The sequence below is a fragment of the Anas acuta genome, chromosome 1 (assembly GCF_963932015.1).
Source record: "Anas acuta chromosome 1, bAnaAcu1.1, whole genome shotgun sequence".
NCBI lineage: Eukaryota > Metazoa > Chordata > Aves > Anseriformes > Anatidae > Anas > Anas acuta.
Window position 1 is genome coordinate 23,732,768 of NC_088979.1, and position 19,580 is coordinate 23,752,347.

At 42.2% G+C, this 19,580-nt stretch overlaps 1 protein-coding gene across 10 annotated transcripts in view; it reads right to left on the reverse strand.

Moving 5' to 3' along the window:
- The window catches only part of STARD13 (StAR related lipid transfer domain containing 13), a 294,539-nt gene that overhangs the window by 69,296 nt on the left and 205,663 nt on the right, over positions 1 to 19,580 (reverse strand). Inside the window, exon 1 of one of the 10 annotated variants that reach the window (XM_068672955.1) lies at positions 8,518 to 8,719. The exons of 8 other annotated variants lie outside the window; for them this stretch is intronic. The gene's annotated coding sequence lies outside the window, so the exon portion shown is untranslated. Of the gene's footprint in view, positions 1 to 8,482; positions 8,720 to 19,580 lie in introns of those variants that run through there. One more of the 10 variants, XM_068672953.1, reaches the window with a different exon arrangement.

The following is a 19,580-nucleotide window of genomic DNA, read 5'->3' on the forward strand; positions in this document are numbered from 1 at the left end:
CAAATCCCTCTCTCCTCGGACTAATGAAGCAGCTATGCCAAATGAGCTGGATCATCTGTTTAGACCCAGGTACCTAAAAGCTAGAATTAAAAGGGTTTTCCACAAGACACACCGCATCTCTAGCAAATGCCAATGTTTCTCGATTTTTCAGACAAATACCATGGTATTGCTAATTATAGTGGGCCTGACTTTCATCTGGAATAAATTAGTGTTGCTGCTGCCAAAGACTGGCCCAGAAAATCCATGTAAAACTGCAGGATGCTTGCAAGAAAATGAGGCTCTGTGTTAGGTGGAGCCTTGTTGCTAGGAAGGCCTGTTGTTGAATGTTTTAATCTGAAAGATTAAAAACATGATTTCACATTATGGTCTCTGACTTAGCATGGTAAACAGCCTTCAAAACCACAATCTAGTAACAGTGCCTTTGTCCCTGCTTGCCATCAATGGCAAACTCTTTTCTCTCTCTCTCTCTCATTCTCTTTTTTTTTTTTTTTCCAAAGTTATCCACAAAAATAAAGCAGAATAAAACCCGAAACGAAGTGTTTTTTCAAAGGTGGAACATAATTTAATCTTTAAGACAGAGAACAGAAGAGCGTGGGTTTTCTCTGACTGCGGACTTCTTGTAATTTAACTGAAGATAAATATTTAGATAGCAACCAATGGGATATTTAATTGTCAGGAACTATTATATTTAAAGAAAGTGCTAGAGATTTTCAGACTTGTTTTCCTATGTGTGTTGACAACCCATTCCCATAATTTACACTCTGTATGACATACAAATACAGTCACTGTTATAATTTGTAAATTGTTAATATTAGGGCTGTAGGGATGGCTGCGCTTTCAGCTCTATGTAAAAGACAGCTTTTACATCAACATCTGGCTGAACTTCCATTACTTTCCCATCCATTACTTGTACTCCTCCTCCTTTTTCTCGGCCTTCCCAGTTTTCTTCTTACTGCTTGATCTGATCTGGGAAGCTGCAAACCCTGGCTGCTCTTGGCTGCTGCAATACTTATAAACCATGAAACAAATAAACAAGGGGGGGGGGAAAGATAAAACCCAACGTAGGAGGATATTTGATAAATCTAACGATGCGGATGTCTCGAGCTGTGCATGAGATCAGCCAATGGCACCATCTGAACTTGAACACGGTATCCTTCCTTTCCTACCCTCTCCCCTACTGCTTGTAGCATTCACTCGTGACCCCATTTGCACGAAGATGGAAGGTCGTCAGGTCAGAACCACAACTTCTCGTAAAAATGTCCAGCAATCGCGGCAGCAGGACAACGGGTTCTTGAAATGCTACAGAAATAAATTGGGAACTAACTATTAAAGCTGACAAACCTAAAACGAATTACAGGATTAAAAGTTTATTGAGTTTCAGGAGTTATTCTCGGTACCGTTTCAAATTTACTCTGATTTGAGGCTAAGTTTCAAACTTTCCATATCTCAGCTTATCTAGATGTAAAATAAATTCCAGAATAATACTTAGTTCAAAGAGATTCTGTGAAGTATTACTAATCAGAATTTGAAATCTCTGGATGAAAAGCACCACATAGCATCTAATAACCAGAACTGTATGGACAGAGTCTCCAATTGCTTCACCAGTGAAACTACAGATAAAATATTAGATTAAAAGATATGGCAAAAGCACTTTACTAAGAAATACACGTATCAGTGTATAATATGTAATTTAACAACTTTCTTTATAAGCATATATTTGTCAAACTTTGTCAGGTTTTGTGTACAGCCACAGAAACACCTCCGGAAAGATCAAAAGAATATTTCTCATATCAGAAAAATAATTTTACTCAGGGAACAAGAAAATTAAACCGCCTCTCGAAAAGAAAAATGAATTTATAAGATGATGCAGCTCAGAAACAAATTATATATATTCTATTAATCAATAAAATACAGTTGCCAAGGCAACACTGACATCAGAAAGTGAAATACAGAGGTCCGTCTTACATAAACACATACACAAACCAATATGTTATGTGAACTTTTGCAATCTAGCAGTGACTTCAAGGAAAAATATGTTTTTACAAAAGAACACATTTTCCCAGGCTTGATAGATTCTTGTGTAAGAGCTTTTATGAGATTTTAGACAAGTTGTATTTTGTTCGGTAGCCTTTGTTCTTGTTCTTTTCTTACTGGAAACAAGGAAATGTTGGGAAAAATTGCTTTCAATGAAAATTAATTTTCTCTATTAAAGTGACTTAAAACAGTGAAAATTGGAAGGGGGAACTCTACCAAAGCATTAGAATAGCAGTCCCGAGCACAGTTAATACAAAAATACTAGAATTTGTAGATCCTACTTGTATTTTATTATGCAGAACTCAAAGGACAAATTCTTAGTATCAAGACTGTAAATAAGAGGGAATTTATTTACACAGTGCTTATAATTCTTATTCAGCCTGTTTAACCTGAAGGCTCAATTCTGCTGCCTTATTCGGCAACTATTATAATCCCACTGAATCACAGAGAGAGAGGATATGGAGGCTGACAACAGGTGATGCCATCCAGCCCCTTCTAATCTCTGATTTTCTATTTTATGTGAACTGTTCAGGAAATTATTTAAAACCTCCCTCCCAGAGCCTCTCAGTACAAATGGTACAAATGCAGATTTCTGGTACAGGCTGCTTCTTCAACTGTAGCTAAATAAAGCCCAGGTTTCTCGGCAAGGTTTGCAACTCTTTGTCCCTTTTTGCAAAAACCATTGACAATACCCATTACTCTTAGGATATGACCTTGTGGCTCCCTAAACCACTGCTCATGTTTCACCCATCTGTGTACGCGGCCACCTGGAGCTGGCAGATATTTTCCTCACTTGGATGCCACTACAACCAGGGCTGAGGAATTAAGACAGAGATAGAGCTGTCTACTGAACTCAGTCTGGAAGCTCAGGTGGGCAATATATATGCAATAAATAATGTAAGTCAGGAGGGCATTTGACTGCTGCCTTAAAGGTCTGCTGGAATGCTCATTATCAGCACTGAGCTTTCAAGACTCCATTTTCTGAATGATAATTTTCAAACAGATTTTTAAATGAACTAGTTTAGCTTGTTCAGCATCTAAGTTCAATGAAAAACTCCAGTAGAGATATCCCAGTGAGATCTGGGTCAGGCTCCTAATTTTCAGTTTAGTTGAAAAGTGAAGATAACTCATTATGCAGTTGCCTGAAATGCTCTTCTAACGACAAACTTGTGGTGTTTTTACAAAGAACTGAGAATATGGGATGGTATTTTCAGGTATGTATAAGCAATTACAGTCCAAACAAAACAGTGTCTTCATTCCTCATTGAGTTAAGTGATGAAAAGACTGACTATTATGTGTGATTACCTCTTCTATTAATTTGGATGTATAAATTAGACATGTTTCTACAGGCCTACAGAGATTTAATGTGCTAAGCACTAAATATGAATGTACATCTATATTGTGAATTCGGTGCCTCAGAAGCACAAGAGAGGTACACATTGTTGTGCTTGTATATAGTGCATTTGCTCCTGGTCATCTATGCATACTCCTAAAAACCAAATCAGGATGACAGAGCTGCTGAAATAAGTCATTAGCCACTGGTGTCTCCAAAAGTCTCCCCAAAACCAAGCCAGGTGGGACAATGTTGTGATTTTTTCAACTGTACATCAGCGCCCATGGCTGGCAAAGGAATGCAATTCACAATTTTCATACAAATTCAGAACCTGCGTAACAAGTGCTAAAGCATATAGCACTCCTATTTCCCCCAGAGTCACCCTGGTCTGGAAGGGCTATTTCTGTCCAAGCAGTATGTTCAGCCCTCGCTCCTCCCAGCACTGCTCTCTGAAGATGTTCCAGCCTCCAGCCCCTGCCGCAGGACCACAGGTGCCCACTCACCTTCTGCCCAAATTGTTGGCTGCCTGGGCAGATTTCAAGGACTGAGACAGCTCTAGCCATTGATTTTACATGGCCTTTGATTTCATTTGCGATTAAGTACCTTAATTCCAGCTTTTAATGACAGCTGCTGCTGTTTTTACCTTTAAGAGGAGGACCATCCCCACAGAAGTCCCCTCAGTCAGTCCTTTCCTTTTGTGCACAATGCCCACAGATTCAGTAGAAGCTTTCACGTGACACGTGCGATTATGTATTACTGAGCCTACTTGCCTCAAAAGCATCAATAAATCAACAGAACAGAGGTAATTAAGGAACAAAACAATGCTAAGGGTTCGATTTAAACACACAAACCCCAGAATGTTTTAAGATGGGATGAGCCCATCCCTCTCTGCCCCTCTGTGCAAAAATTTTCTTCAAGCAGAGAGTGATCTGAGCTTGTCAGGATGAGTTTGGGGGATGGAAACTGAGTTTAATGTAGCTCCCCTGACTTTCATCTGATTAAATCAGAATCCTATTATTATTTTAACTTTACAATCACTTAATTAAAGTAATGTCCTAGCCAAAAAAAATTGTCTGGGTGGCCTGACTATTATGCCGACATGGTTTTTATGAGGTGACCTTTCTGCTGAGTTCAAGAAACCATGCTCGATCACTAGGTTTGGGTGGGAGTTTTGCTTGCGAGGATTATGAGTACATTACGAGCAAATCCTACGTGATTTATGCATAATTTTTCACTGAAGGTACAAAACAAGTAGCCATCAACTTAATGCCACTTAAAGCTGAAGGTTTTAAAGGGTCACATAAAGTCATCCTTTTTATGGGACAGCAAAAAATTCATGATTCTAGGTTAGGGTTATAAATGAACAAGTAAATCATTTATGCATCGCATTCAGCTGGCCTCCACTCCAAACCCATTTAGCACATAGCAGCTTTGCTGTTGCTGTATGTCCTGCAAAGATATTCAACGAGATATTTTGTCATGTTTCACAGCCTACAGCTCCCTTTTATTTCCAGCTGATCTTCTGTTTTTAACAGTATCTTGGCTTCGTCTGATAAGAAAACAAGAGGCAGCTGTAGTTCTACCACCTGGCCTATGCTTGTCATATACTGTATTGCAATGCAAAAGAGGACACAGTTTATCAAAAATGGGGTAACATGTAGAGTCTATAAAAATACGTTCCAAGATATTTCTTCTGTAAGTAGTCCACTGAGGAAGGCACGTTTGCAGTGACCACATGAGGGTTTTTTTAGGCAAGGAAGAGACTTAGAAAGCTGACTAATTGACATATAGGGACTGCAGGGGCAGCAGCAGAAGGGGCTAAGGCCCGAGCACAGGTTGTGACTTACAGCCCTACAAACCCTTGCAGAAGAAAAAGGCACAAGGGCTGGCCGTCCCAAACCTGCTCCGAATTACTTGGAGAATGCAGTCCCAGTGGATGAAAAAACAAGTTTGCTCAGGCTTAGACCCCTTTCTTTCCCATCTGCCAAACGCGAGATGAAAGTGAGACACGAGTACATGTCAGATGCAGCTTCCCTAGAACACGAAACAATCTGATAAAGTGGAGCGTTCCAGTTAATGAGCTCAGGGAGAGAAGGAATATTTAAGAGGGTTTTAATAACAACATACCACATGCTTACATCGGATCTGTTTCCCAGCACTACCTCATGAAGCGACCTCTCAGTGAAGAAGGTGGTCCCCATGAAGGACCCCATAATAATGGCGTATCTGAAGAAGTCACAGGAGCACTAGATTTGCTCTGTCCCACACAGCATCTCAGTGGCATACAGAAAGGAAAAGAACTGGTAGCTTCACCTGAACCCTGTGGTATCAACCGCTCAACAACTGCCCCTGATTAAGGTATGCCAAAACCAGGAAGGACTCAAACTTACTTAATTGAGATAAAAAAATGGGTAGCACTCTGAGAGGCTCCTAATGAGAAGATGTTCTGCAAGAGGAAACCAAATTAGCAAAGTTGGAAGGGTTAGGATTAATCTAATTTCCTGTAAACTTGCAAATCAGAGGTCAACACACGAGCTATGAAGAGATGAGCATATCCTCTGAGATAAGCATATCTTCCACAATCAGACACAGAAAATAAGCACATGTCAAGACCAGTGAAACCAGAGTAACTCAACAGGCTGAAAAATGTTGCAGGACAACAGCACAGGACACTGTTCAGGTGGGAGATGATGCTGAGTTTATTGCAGGGATGCTATTTATGCACAGCCCTTAACGGTTCCTGTTGATCTGATACAAATGCTTGATAAATATGTGAAGCTTCCTTGGCTGCTGGAGTGAAATAGGAAATTTTTCTTTCTTTCCTTCCCACTCCGTCAGTGAAAATTGTCTTGATTGTACCAAGTGGTATGTATGGGAAACTGGATGTGATGGGATGGACACAGTACATTTCCCTTTCTCCAGCTGTGCTGTGTGACCCTGTGTTGGATGTGGCATTGAAGCCATGAGTAGAAGGCCCTGTGAAGAGATTGGTGGGTGTAATCTGAAGTAATATTGCCAATTGAAGAATCCATTTTTTCCCCATTTTTGTAAAGCCTCAAACCCCGTAGCAGCGCATTGACCAGCAATTGTCAACCTCTCGTTCTTGTTTCATATGAAAATGCTGGCACCGATCCCCTGCAGCATGAAAGGAAATCACTGCAGATATGCCTGGCATATAACAGGCACAGTGACTGTCATGCCACGATGTGAGATTAATTCATTTGAAGGCAAACACCTTGGCAGGCAGGCAGGCAGAGCACACCAAAAAAATCAGTAGGGTAGAGGAAAGACAACGGTACAGCATCCCCCAGTTTTGTTCCTTATTAAACAACAAACCAACCAAACACAGAAACAGTGGCTATTTTCGCAGCAAACGTCAGAAGAAAGCTGTAGCATCATCCTAGCGTACAGAAGTCACGTGCCAAAGTGGGATGAGCTATTTCAGCAAGCCCTGCGCACTGAGAACAGATTTCTCCCCACTGACAGGAAATCTCAGTTTTTGTCACAAATTCCTTCCTCCCTCTTCAGTAACAATGCCCCCTGTCAGCCAGGCTTCTGACAGCCTACGGAGACCTGTATCAATTTCTGCCCGTTCCCCTTTCACAAATAATTTCCAAGATTTCCCCGATGCTGCCAGGAAGAGAGCAGTGCCAGTGGAGGGGGCGGTAAGCAGAGCCTGCGACTTTCAGCTCACCGAGACCTGGAAACAAGGAGCAAAAACCGAACTGTGCAGTAGGAAAAGCAGCAGCACGATGTATCGGGCTGTCCACGATGGTCCGGTCTCCTTTAAAGGTGCCAACAACCCTAACCAGAACAGGATGTCAGGATAATGTAAAGAATCCACTTTTTTTTTTTTTTTCCTCCAGTTGTCCCCACCATCAGTCACCATGCCCCCTCCCCCTAAGTAAATGAAATCAATCAGCAGGGATTTCTGTAAAATACATAAAGCAGTCATCTTCCAGACTCTACCAGAAGATAAACGGTTCCAGACATTGGACCGCAGCCATTTTCCCACACATGCTACAGTGTTTTGTCATCCATATTGGGCCATAATAGTGAGCGGGCTTTTTTTTTTTTTTTTTTCCTTTTTTTTTTTTTTTTTTTACAGTCAACAGCCAATGCTTCTGCTTCTAGCACGGAGCAACTAGCACAGGGAAAGCACTGCCACAGGAGTCATTTTTCTGTGCAATCTGCAGTAGAGCTGCCTCAGTGCTAATAACACAGCCTGGGGTCTCGTACGGGACGTTCACACTTATCTGCTATAGCTCATAGCATCTTATCACTGCCACGTGGAGCCTCACAAACCTTCTGGGATTAAAGCATATCACCCCCAATGCAAGCCACTGAACTGAAAGGAGTACGAAACCTTATCGGGGAACTTGCTAACAAGAAATAATAGGATTGCTTACAATCTCTCGTGCTGCCTTAGTGCTCGTTTCAGTGAAGGATAATACAGACACATGACAAAAGATGCATCACAACGTGAGTTCACTGCTCATTTCTAAGTATTATAAAGCGAGTCCTTAATAAGCAGCTAACACAAAATGCACTTTGGAAAGAACCATGGGGCTTTTTCATTATTAAGAAATGTGCAACCAAATTCTATCCTTAATTAAATCAGGAGTAATTTTATTAACTGCAGTAGACTTAAACCTGACTTACATCAGTGTAAGCGAGGGTAGAATTTAGCCCCGGGGTGTTTATACGCTGCAGTTCCAGTTAGTTTAGATCTATTTGGGTGGGAACTCCTTTCCCCTTTCCAGAAAAAATATTCTTGCCTACCCTTTTTCACCTCACAACTGGGGCCAAAGCAGTCTTTTCTCCTAAGATATTTTTCAGAAAGGTTACGAACAAAATCTCATCCTCGGCAGGAGATGACCTTATTAAATAAAACCAGCCTCTCGAGTGATGGACACAGTAGTTTTAAAGTTTGTTTACAAGTTTTTAAACAAGCCACCTCAAACATACAAGCTTATTTACATCTTAAAAATAAATTAAAAACTTTAAGTAAAAGCTATTTTATAAAGGAGACACTTCTGTTTTCAAAGCTGAAAAGCCCTTCCAAACAGTGCTAGCTGCTGTATCAAACATCAGTGCTACAGTATAGAAACTTACTGTCAACAGATAGATATCCTTAGGCTTCACTGTACCTTTGAACCAAAATCACTTTCTTCTGTACTTCATTTTCTGGTTTCTCGCAATCTGATTCTCAGTTTCTGACAGATGGCTCCTCTGTCACTGAGCGCTGCTTCCGCCTCCTTATCTGCCAGCTAATACTTCCACGATGCTTAGTTGTTGTCTGTGGAGCTGTGCTCTACATCATTTCTACTCTGATCAATGCTCTGCTTGGTTTTAGGTTGGTTTCTAGTCCCGCCTCCTGCTCTTGAAGAAACGAAAACTCACAGCTGGATTTTCTATAAATCATCCCTTTTAGCAGTGGCTGAGCAAGTATGGCAAATACTACCGCTAAGACCTGCTGCTGTATTTGAAACTTCAAAAACAATTCCTCATCTTAACGATGCACACATGAAAGTTAATCGTGTACTAAAATCACTAATACTGAAAAATAGTGGCCAGATAATTGTGACCTTCAGGGCTTAGAGGCTGATTAATGTAATACAAAACTCCTCTCTGTTCCAGAGGGGGAATATAGTAAAACATCGTGCCTCACTGAACTGCTTTATATAATGTTTTGCTTTGAACAGGAGCTTGTCATTCTTACAAAGACAAATTTACATCTACAATACAGAGCTTTTTGACAGACTAACCCAGAATACACACTGTTTAGGCTAGCAGCCCTTGGCTTGAAAGAGCCTTTACCACCACACCAGCTCTTTTGAAGTGTGGGCAGGAAATACTTTTATTTTTCTGCACAGCACTGAATGCTGTATACAGCACTGAACTCATTATCATGTTTAACAAAGCGTGGAGTATAAAAGCAAGGTGGTACCATAAAAATAGCACTGCGAACTTTGTTCCCATGAGCCGAGCAAAACAAAGCTGAGTTTCTGTAAACTGTAAATTGTTTTAATCCTCCACCCTCCAGATCTTCTTAAGAAACTGTGCTATGGAAATTAAAAATTACGGGGCAGAGCTGGATGCAGTTTGAATGGGCTGCAAAACCCAGGGGTTCTCAGCTTTTTTCTAGAGTGAGAGCTGCACCATTGCTGAGTGTCTGAAGAGCTCTTTGCCCTCCGATTGATGATGAAAAGTCTCCTCTTCCCCTAACTGATCATGTCCCTGTGGCACACAGGCTCCTGACCACTGCCCTGGCTAGATCAGCTGGAGATTGCTGTCACAGGCTCCATCTAGGAGTCTTTTAGACTCACCTCTGCTGGCAGCTTAGGGAAGAGTGCAGAAGAGCATGTGCCAGGAGGGGCTTTTCCCCTGGTGTGCCTCTGCTTCCAGCAATCAGGGATCTGGGGACTTCCCCAGCCAGATGCTGGAGCTGGACTACAGCACTCAGTACCTGCAGCAGACCCATCTTCTGTGAACGAATCCTGTCCCTCTCTGAAGGCAATTACGCCCATTCGTAGCACGTTCTAAAAATACAGTGGAAAAGCACACACACAAAAAAAGCACTTCTGCCTACTTACACCTACTCTCTAACCATTTCATTACATGCCCCACAGTTCTTACAAGTTCAGTTTTTCCACATGACAGATGACTTCACAGGCTTCTGTCAGATCCCATTTAATCCTCTTTTTTCCATGCTGAACAATCTCATCTACTCGGTGCCCATGCTGATCAGCCTTGCCGCCCATCCCTGTGTGTACCACTGCTCCCAGTAAGAGATGCAGACAGTCCTTTAGTTCTCATGGTGGAAGTTGACACTACAGGATCCGAGTTCAAACCTCACTCCCAGCCTGTGACTGCAATTTGTGGAAATGGGAGAATGCTTTCAGTTTCATTGATTACAATTTTGCAGACAGCAACTGAGGATAGTTGGTTGTAATCTTGTGATCTGACAGCTCTCCACAACCACCACACAAGAATTTAAGAAGAACCAAGCCAGACAAATTTCCAAATGCTTACTAGCCAGGGAGCCTAAAAGAAAGCTGTACACATTGAGTAGCCAGGCATGCTGTTAGCTGAGGGCAGCAGGGCTCTGATGCAGCTACTACTCTCTTAATCGGCAGCCATATGACACAGGTCCTGGGCCCTCGTCCAAGCAGCTGTGACTCAGATTTGAAGTGCTGCAATGACAGTGGATGCACTGGTTGATCGATGCCAGGAGCTTGGTGATGGAGAGTGAAATGAGCAGGAGAGAAGTACCATCCCCGCTCCCAATCCAAATATGTAAGGGGGAATAAAATTAATCTTGCTTTGCAGGTGCTGCTGCACATTCGATACTTATCAGCTGTCAAAACACACATGACTGATTAAAATTACTTGTTTGACCTTTAAAATGTACTTGAAAATCCATAAATGAGACCAATCATTTGTACATACCCATTTGAATAACAGAATTTTGAATCTCTAGCAAAGGTTGCAAGAGGAGATTAAAGGCTCCATACCACAGTGTGACATGCATTATATGATGCATGGGGCTCTTCCAAGGGCTTTTACTGAGCATTGTGCCTACTGCCTGGAGTAATGCTTATGGCACACAGCACAAGAGTTGCTCTCCCTCTGCCATGAGACTGTTGAGCATCACCTGAATAACACGAAAAAGCATGCTGCATGTGAAAATGAATATATTTGCTCTCCTAATTTACATCACCTTCTACGTTCTTTGGTTTCAGACAGTGCACCTAGCTCCTTAGGGATGAATTGGAAGATGTGCTTCCACCACTAATGAGTGTTCCGTTCACAGACTGAAACTAGAGTAAATAGGGGGGAAAGAAAACAACACCCAAAATCCAACTAACAAAAAACAAACAAACAAACAAAACAAAACAAAACAAAAAACACACAGCAAAACATGGTAGTACAGATGCTGGTTTACACAGACTATTTCCCTCTTCACATCTCCTGTTGGGCCATCCTATTTGCTGACCGTGAGCACAGCCCTACAATAGCCTGGTATGGCTGAATATGGGATGGCTGTGGAATCAGTTCAGGTTCCTGGGAGGCACATCATCTGCACTGCTTATCTGCAAGCTATTTGCAGTCTCTCTCTCTGCTTTGGACCATTCCAGCTAACTTTCTCTTAAGCAGTGCAGACATGAGTCAGCCTATGTCCCCTGGCCATGGGGACCCTTCTTGGTTTAGTAGTAGAGATGTCATCCCAAGAGTGAAGGGCAGTAGGACAGGTCCTCCTGCCACTGCTGTGCACAATGCAGTCCTCACTTCCCTCTCACCTTGAACTAGTCATGAGATCTGCTGAGAGCTCATAGCAAATGAGAGAGTTTCCTAAACTGTGGCCTTACAGGTCAGGTACAAGACATCACGTGTTACTAATTAGTCTTATTATCATTTATAAAGAGCTTATAAGATGTCATACAAAGAGAAAGAATTGGAAACCTACTGATTTATTCATTTGGTAGCATGACCCCTTGGGCAGAAGTCTGACAGGGAAGAAAGCTCTGTTGGTGAAGAGCTTACTGTGCCTTACAGATTTGGACCTGATTAACTGCTAGCACTTGGGGAATCACCAAAAGAAACATGAACCTACTTTTTGTTGTGTAGACTTCTATTAGAGAAAGACCTCTCACTTTTATGTGAGGAGCTCCTTTGTAAGGAGCTAGAACTCCATCCAAGGACCTTCAGTGCTCACAGCCCCTGTGAATAATGTACTGCAGAGAGAGCAACTGCAGAGCTCCACATGCTCTGGTGAAAGTCTGCCCTGCCTTGTCCTTAAAAAGCTGAATCATAAAATCACAGGGTACTGGGGTAATTCAGGTCGGAAAAGGACCCTAGGAGATCTCAAGTTCAACCCCTTTGGTCTTCTGGCCCTGCTGAAGTTCACAAATTGTCTCAGATCCCCACAGCTGCACTGGGGGGAAGGAGGAGGAATAAATTATTTGGCATTTTCCCCCCAGGCAACTTGTAAATAGAAAAGCTGTGCCTTCCCAGTGCAACTAGGGTGGTTATGGCTGCTTGTCCCTTGATTCTTTTTGGAAGCTGAATAAATTTAATCTATTGAATGTTCTGCCATGAGGCTGCCAGGCCGAAAGGTTTTAATACTTTAAAGGCACTCTGACTGCACAGTGTATTTGCTTATAATGTGGTAAGAGAATTATGAGCCTCTTTGAGAAGAAACAAGAGGTATGAGGACACTGTTGGAAGGATGACCAAGCCCAGCCTGCTAGGACAAGAGCACTCGCATTGTGCCAGCACGCCTGGCTCCTGACAGACATCTCCTCCCTGCCTTGCTCCTCTGGTGGTCGAGCAATCCATTTCCAGCCGAGAAGTCCTCAAGGCTGGGCTACACACCTCATTCTCCTGCCAGAGCTGTCCTTCAGCTCAAATGCTTGTGTCCATGGGACACGTGGCAGATGGGGCCTCACGGCGCTGCGCACTTCCAGCGGCAGGGCAGCCTTGCTAGGCCACGTTTCATGAGCAACTTGCCGCTCTCCTCTAATCTCCAAACACACGCTAGCCTTTGTTCTCCTCCCTCACTCCCAACTGCCAGCCTCCCAGATTACAGCAGGTATTTCCTGCTGCTGTCCCATAATCACGCCGCCATGCAGCTGATAACCACCCTGCGGCTGCCAAGCGGGCTGCCCTCACAGACGGGAACACGCCATCAGTGCCCCTCTCTGCCCCACCATCTGCCGGTTCCCTTTGATCCCCCTTTTCTATTATTGCACCTCCTGAGCTAAGCCTGGATGATGCTGGAGGAAAACTCGAGGCAAAGGTTTTATTTTGTGCCACAAGGGTGAGGTAGCGCTTGTTTGGAGGCTGCAGCTTCCAGCAGTGCAGGACGCCTCTCCTTTCTGCACCAGGCTTAATCCCAGCATCAGGGAATGTCATCTCCTGCCTCTGGCTCTTGCAAAATGTCTAAGATCTAAAACAGATCTCTGAACTCCCGGACTCAGGAATATTTTTATATGCAACATTAAAAATACTTATTACAGAATCACAGAATATGTCGGTTATTATATTTGAAACTCTGCATCAAAATAGATATTTCAAGGCAAATTCAGAATTTGATAACTTCCCATTTAAAGCAGAAAATTGCAATAGTATGTTGGGTGTGGATTTTTGTCCTGGGCAGTTTTCATGCACTAAATGCTCTTACCTAAGATTGCCATTTTCCCAAAGGGCTCCTGAATGGTTTATCATTCACTTATGATTGCAGTGGTTATGCAAAATAGGACAGTTTTACTATCTGCACCTGAAGAGAAAGACATATGTTTTTGCATTCTTATATGAAATACATTCTTTGAAGGATCAAACTATCTATTACCTAACTAATTTTTCATGCAAACTTATCTAATTTATATGTTGTACTCATGTAGCTTTTCAGAGTCTTTCTCCTAGTGGAAAATCTCTGCAGTTTGCATGGCATATCTCTGTGTCACGTGTTCCCTTTACTAGCCAATATAAATGTTTTTCAAGTTGAAACTCTACAGCTTGAGTCTCACTTATGGAAGTCCAGCAGCATCCCTCTGCTTTACTCATCATGCGACCAGATGACTGCTAATCAACCCGCACACCTCGCTGCAATTCAGCAGCTCCCAGAGCTGAGTCGAAAGTAGCTCACTTTGGGTCGAATTGGGTGATAAATCCACCCTGATCACCAACTGGCTGTTAAAAACACACTCCAGCAAGCTCTGTGCCCTGACATTTCCCTTCCCAAGGACCATTGATGGTGTCCTTGGTTCAGCAGCATCTCCTTTTTACCCTGATCCTGCAGCCTGGGATGTCGCAGAGCTGCCATCACCTCTGCACCCTGTGACTCTTGCACCCTCTGCCTTGTACCATGCCCTGGTGTCTGCTCCTGCTAACGCGACCCCATGGGACAACGCATCTCTGATAAAGCCCAGGGGCCTCAAAATTTCACTTGCTACACTTAAACGGCATGAGCCCACTTTAACATGAGGTTCACATTGAGCACAGCAGAGGCACAGCATTTCATTAGTTCATTCAAATGTTTCAAAGAGCTCAGAAATAAAAATTCTTGGAATTGCTGCATGAGTCAAACTTTTAAAAAAAGTTTATATTAAATTGTGAATCACTGGTTTGCTTCAGGGGAGGAAAAAAATCTTGTTTTCAGCAAAAAGTTAATTGGGTGTCCTGAAAATAAGTAATTAAAAACACCACTAACAGACAATAATCATCTGGAGTGCTAATTTCCTTCTGTACATAAAAGGCTTGAAAAGGACACAGTAAGAGAGAAAAGTTCAGCATCAGCATTTGTTTCAAGACCCAATACGCTCTGGGGCTGGCTCAGGATCCCTCCTGCAGGGAAACAAGAGCTAAAAAAGTTATTTCTGTTGTTGCGAAGAAAAGTTGGATTTCTGAAGTCAAGCACAGCTTAAAATGACCTGAGTCACAAATAAACTACCACCTGAAATGTCATCCCGAGAGACATCATCGCCATCCCTATCATCCCCCAAATGTGTCAGAAGTGCCGTCACCATGGGCAGAAAATGGAGCAGCTATTTGTAGGGTTGTAGCAGTGCTGTGCAACAATAAAAGACTGGAAGCAAAGAATATGGTTTCCAAATGAAACAGCAGGAGTAATTTCTGCCGACAGGATGTAATTACTGCTCTTGTAAAAGAACCGTGGAACACTTAATGGTTTCAAGCACTAATACCTATGGAAACAGAGCGTTCCCTAAATACCCAGCCAAGAGCTAGCTTACAGTTGACTTGGAGAGCACTAAATCATCAAGAACACATCCTGTACTGCCTCATTCCAAACACTGCTCTAGCTTGAATGCTTAAGTCTCTGAAATCAGGTATGATCGCTGCCCAGAGTGAAATTTCTTCTGTATCTCACAGGAGCTGTCATTAACATACTGGCTGTGCCGTAGCCCTAAGTATAGACTTTCCTCCATCATATCTCAATGCCAGATCTGTGACTATTTCAAGTAATTTATCCGACAAGACTACTGTATTCCCCAACAGTCTGTTTATGAGCACCCAGGATCCGAGACTGCATAAAATATGTCAAGGTAAATGCAGTAGGATATATGGCATCTCAAGCTTTACATGCTTCTGATATTAATTTTCTTAAGGTCTGACCAAAATATATTTCCAGAGCAGAAATAAGAAGCACCATCAAAATGCAGCAATGCTTTAATTATGGCTAGAATGTTTCCAACATCTGAAAGCCTCTTTGTAGAAAGAGCATTGAGTGAAGTATGCCAGGCTTTAAAAACCCTACGGCAATTCAATTCTTGCATTTATATGCAAAAATTCATAACCATACTTATGAAAACAGACAAGCAGAACTCTCCACAAAGCAGCTCTCCTGTTACAAGTTTCGTACTAGTTATACCAGTGCATTCTTCAGCTTTGAAGAAAACAATTGTCCCAGAACCTCCTCTTTCACTTCCACCCAAAAGACAAAGTTTCCGCATCACAGCCATCTTCCTAAAACCTCCAGCCTTCCCCCCAAAAAACAACTCTGAACAAGACTACAAGGCTTACCTCACCTCCTGCAGAATATCTGGCACTATCCAGAGATTTTAAGGTGGAATTTGTTGAAATTCAGAACAGCATTACTTATCACAGATAAAGATTGTATCTAAGCAACAGGGAAAGACAAAGTTTTTCTGCACAGTCCTACCTTAATCCTCACAAACATCAGCAGAAAAAAAAAAATGCTTACATGACAACAATTCATTTGAGCAACTGCTTTGGAGCTTAACAGGCTGTAATCAACACATCAAAGGCTTATTTTGAACAAGCACTTATGAAAATGGACATGAATTCTCAATGCTAGCCGTGCCAATGAATTTGTGATTCTCCCATACTCACACTGATTGAAGAGAGAGCAAAGAAATCTGGTTTGTGATTATTTCACAGCATAATGTTTCTTTTCAGAAACGTGCAAACGCTTATTGAGCAAAATGCAGCATGCATGAGGTATGCTGTCTGTCTCCTGTACACTGTCTCCCTGACCTTTCAGAAACTCAAAGATCTGAAGTTTGCTTTTTTGTAAATTATGCTATTGACAAATTTGTGTTCTTTTATCACAGGCATGAGCGCACACACGTGCACAAAAAGCTCTGCTAATCATATTTCTATCAGCACGGTCCTCCAGATCTTTCAGTATGCTTTACAGGGTAAAAAGACAAATCAAAGAAAAACAAAATCTGGCAGAACATTAGGCAGCTTTGGGCAAAGAAAATGATGGATTCTCCTGAAGTTGCTTCCTGCAAAGCAAGACTTGCTTGAAGAATCTTGCTTTTGCATATTACTGCTGGGAAGCTACTGGGACATGTGACACTGAAAGCTGATGCAGCCAAGACAGACACTACTTAGTTTTCTTAGTTTTAGAAAGGAAAAGCTAGGAGACAACCCAACAAAAAGAAGAGATTTTTCTGAAGAGTCAAAGACAATGAGATTTGATTTCATTCACCTTATTCCACTAGCTCCTAAAATGGTCCCAACTAGACATATTTTTTGTGTACTAAAAGCCTGTGATGCCAGATGAGGCCTTGTCCTCCTCTCTTGGAAAAGGCAACAAAGACTTCTTAGCACAAAAAGACCACACTGCGGTTTTGTTTTCAAACATCACTTCTAGGAAAAAGGGCAGAAAAAAACCTCCACAAGATATTCTGCACCCAATGAATGGTTGGTTGACTGTGAGTCATTTTCAATCTTGGCATTCGTAGCATGAACTCAGAAAAGTCATTACCAGTAATTTTGTCATTTCAAGTGTTTACAACACATGAGAAATAAGCCTTTAAAATAAAAAGTCAGAACCAAACCATTTCAGGGACACTTAGAGATGACCTTACTATAACTTCAACCTAAAACCATTGTACACTGTTTAAAGAATATTTTCAGATGCTCTCAGTAAAATAAGGCTTCCAAAATCTGACTCGAAAAAGAGCTCTTCAAAGGAAAATGAAATGCTACAAGAAGTGATACAGATGCTGAAGGAGTCACTACAATCTTACTCACTTGAAGGACTGCCTGTTCTGTTGGATTAACCCACAGTGAGCCTGCAGTTGTTGTTGTTTTTATTGTTTTTGTTTGTTTATTTTTCCCTTTCTTCTTTACTACAGCCAAGCAAAAACAAGGAGAAGAAAAGGAAAAGTATCATGTGTAAAACCATTTTTCAGGAAAGTTTTTCTTCATTTTAAGAAACTTAAAGGATTTATCCCATACAGCACCACAGTCAAAAGAATATTCATACTGGGGTTCTTATTAACATATGGCAACAGCTTGTCTGAACTCTGAGGAAGAGTCTACTCATGAATTTCATTTGTATTTGCATTAATGATCACTGCTATAAAAGTCTGAATGAGCAAGCTTAAAACAGAAAGAAAATATACAGATTTTGGTTTATTTCAAGCACCCCTTTAGGCTTATAAATGATGAAGTGAGCAGTATACAGTAGTGGTGTGGGCAGTTCCAGCAACCTGAATCATCTTCCATCTCCATTCCCAGCAGGATTATCTGGCAGTGTCAGGGAAGAGACGTGATATTCTTTGGGTCTACATTAACCAAATTATCAAATAAAATTAAGGGGGAGGATTTTTAGGAGCATATGAACAAATATGCCTGATTCACAGTGGATTTCCAACCAGCTTTTTCCATTTACGTTAACTCTTTCCTGTGCTGATATTTTGGTGTTTTGTACTGTGTAAAGTTGCATAATAATAACACCCTTTCTGTTAGAAAGAGTATTAGAAGTTTCTCCTCATCTCAGGCACATCTGTCGACACAAAACCTAAAGGAACTGTATTTGAGACCTCTGTAACCTTTGCCAAATTTAAATGAAATCAGCCAACAGGCCCCAGAGCAATCAAGGGTGGAAAGCAGAGACAGCGCACAAAGAGAGAGTGTTTTCATAAGCCTCACTTTCATAGGAAACCAGGGAAATCATATACTGGTTACAATAAAAAGTTTTCCATAGATTTATTTACAGGCTGTAAATCCCTGCAGCTCTGGCTGTTGCCCGCTAGAGGCCGTGAAGCACTTATGTCTTTCCTGACCCAGATTGCCAGAACCGAATAAAAAGGAAATAAGAAAACTCACTGAAACATAAATGAGAACTATCGTCTCTGTACATTAAACTCTTCAAATCTCGCCCATCGTCATCAGGCCGGTGGGAACAGCAACCAGCTGCTCTCATGTGGAACAAGAGACTTGAGGAGGCCTTGGTGGAGGAGGCGGATGGGGAGGAGTGCGTGGTGCAGCTGGCTGGAGGGAAGCTACTCCTTCATGACAAGCCCAGTGTAAACAATGAGTAGTCGAACATAATGGGCCACTTTTAAAATCAATTCTTCTCTCTGAGTATCACTCACCACTGCGACTGAGCCTGGCAAGCTGCAGCTGTCAACAGAAAGGATGTCAAGTGTGAGCGGGATTTAACGAGCGGAGTTCGCTGGAAAAGTGAAGCAACAAAGAGGCACAGACAGAAGCACCACCATGAAGGCTTGACGTGCTGGGAAGAAACCTGAGGATGTTTCTTGGTTCTCAGTGACGTGAGAAGAGACCTGACTGAATCAGCACAGCTGACAGGAGGCTCAGGTGGAGGTGGAGGCAGGGTGAGGAAGGGCTGCCACCCCAACAGTGCCCAGAGGCAATCAGGAGAAGGGACCAGCACCCACTGGCCAAGGGAGCAAAGGAGGACACTGTGGGGACACATCATACCCTGAGTGAGTCATGCAGCAAAAGTGTCAAAAAATGGGAGATGAGGCCTGTGCAGAGCAGTGGCAGAAGAGCCGTGATCTAAGGGGAGAACATCCAAACCTGACTCCCACGTGGGAGGCGAAGGAACGTCTTCCCTACAAAGCTCAGGGCTGAAAATCAGTTATTGTCTGCTTGGAAGAGTGATTTGTTGCAGGTTATCTAGGTACCTACAAAGGGTCAATGTGGATCAGATGATTCCTTGTGGTTATTGACCGCCCTGCTTTTTGTCATGTTGAGTTTCATCTGCCATTGTGCTATTCATATACCTGGCTTAATTATGTCCCATTTAAGTCCCTTTATCTTCCCCTATCCAGTTTAATTGAATACTTTGGTGTCTTCTGAAAACTCTGCTTTGTTTTCCATGCTTTTGCTGTAGATCATTAAACAAAATAACTATGTCACACTATTCCTGTAATGAAATTTCAGGGCAGCCCACTGAAAACCAATG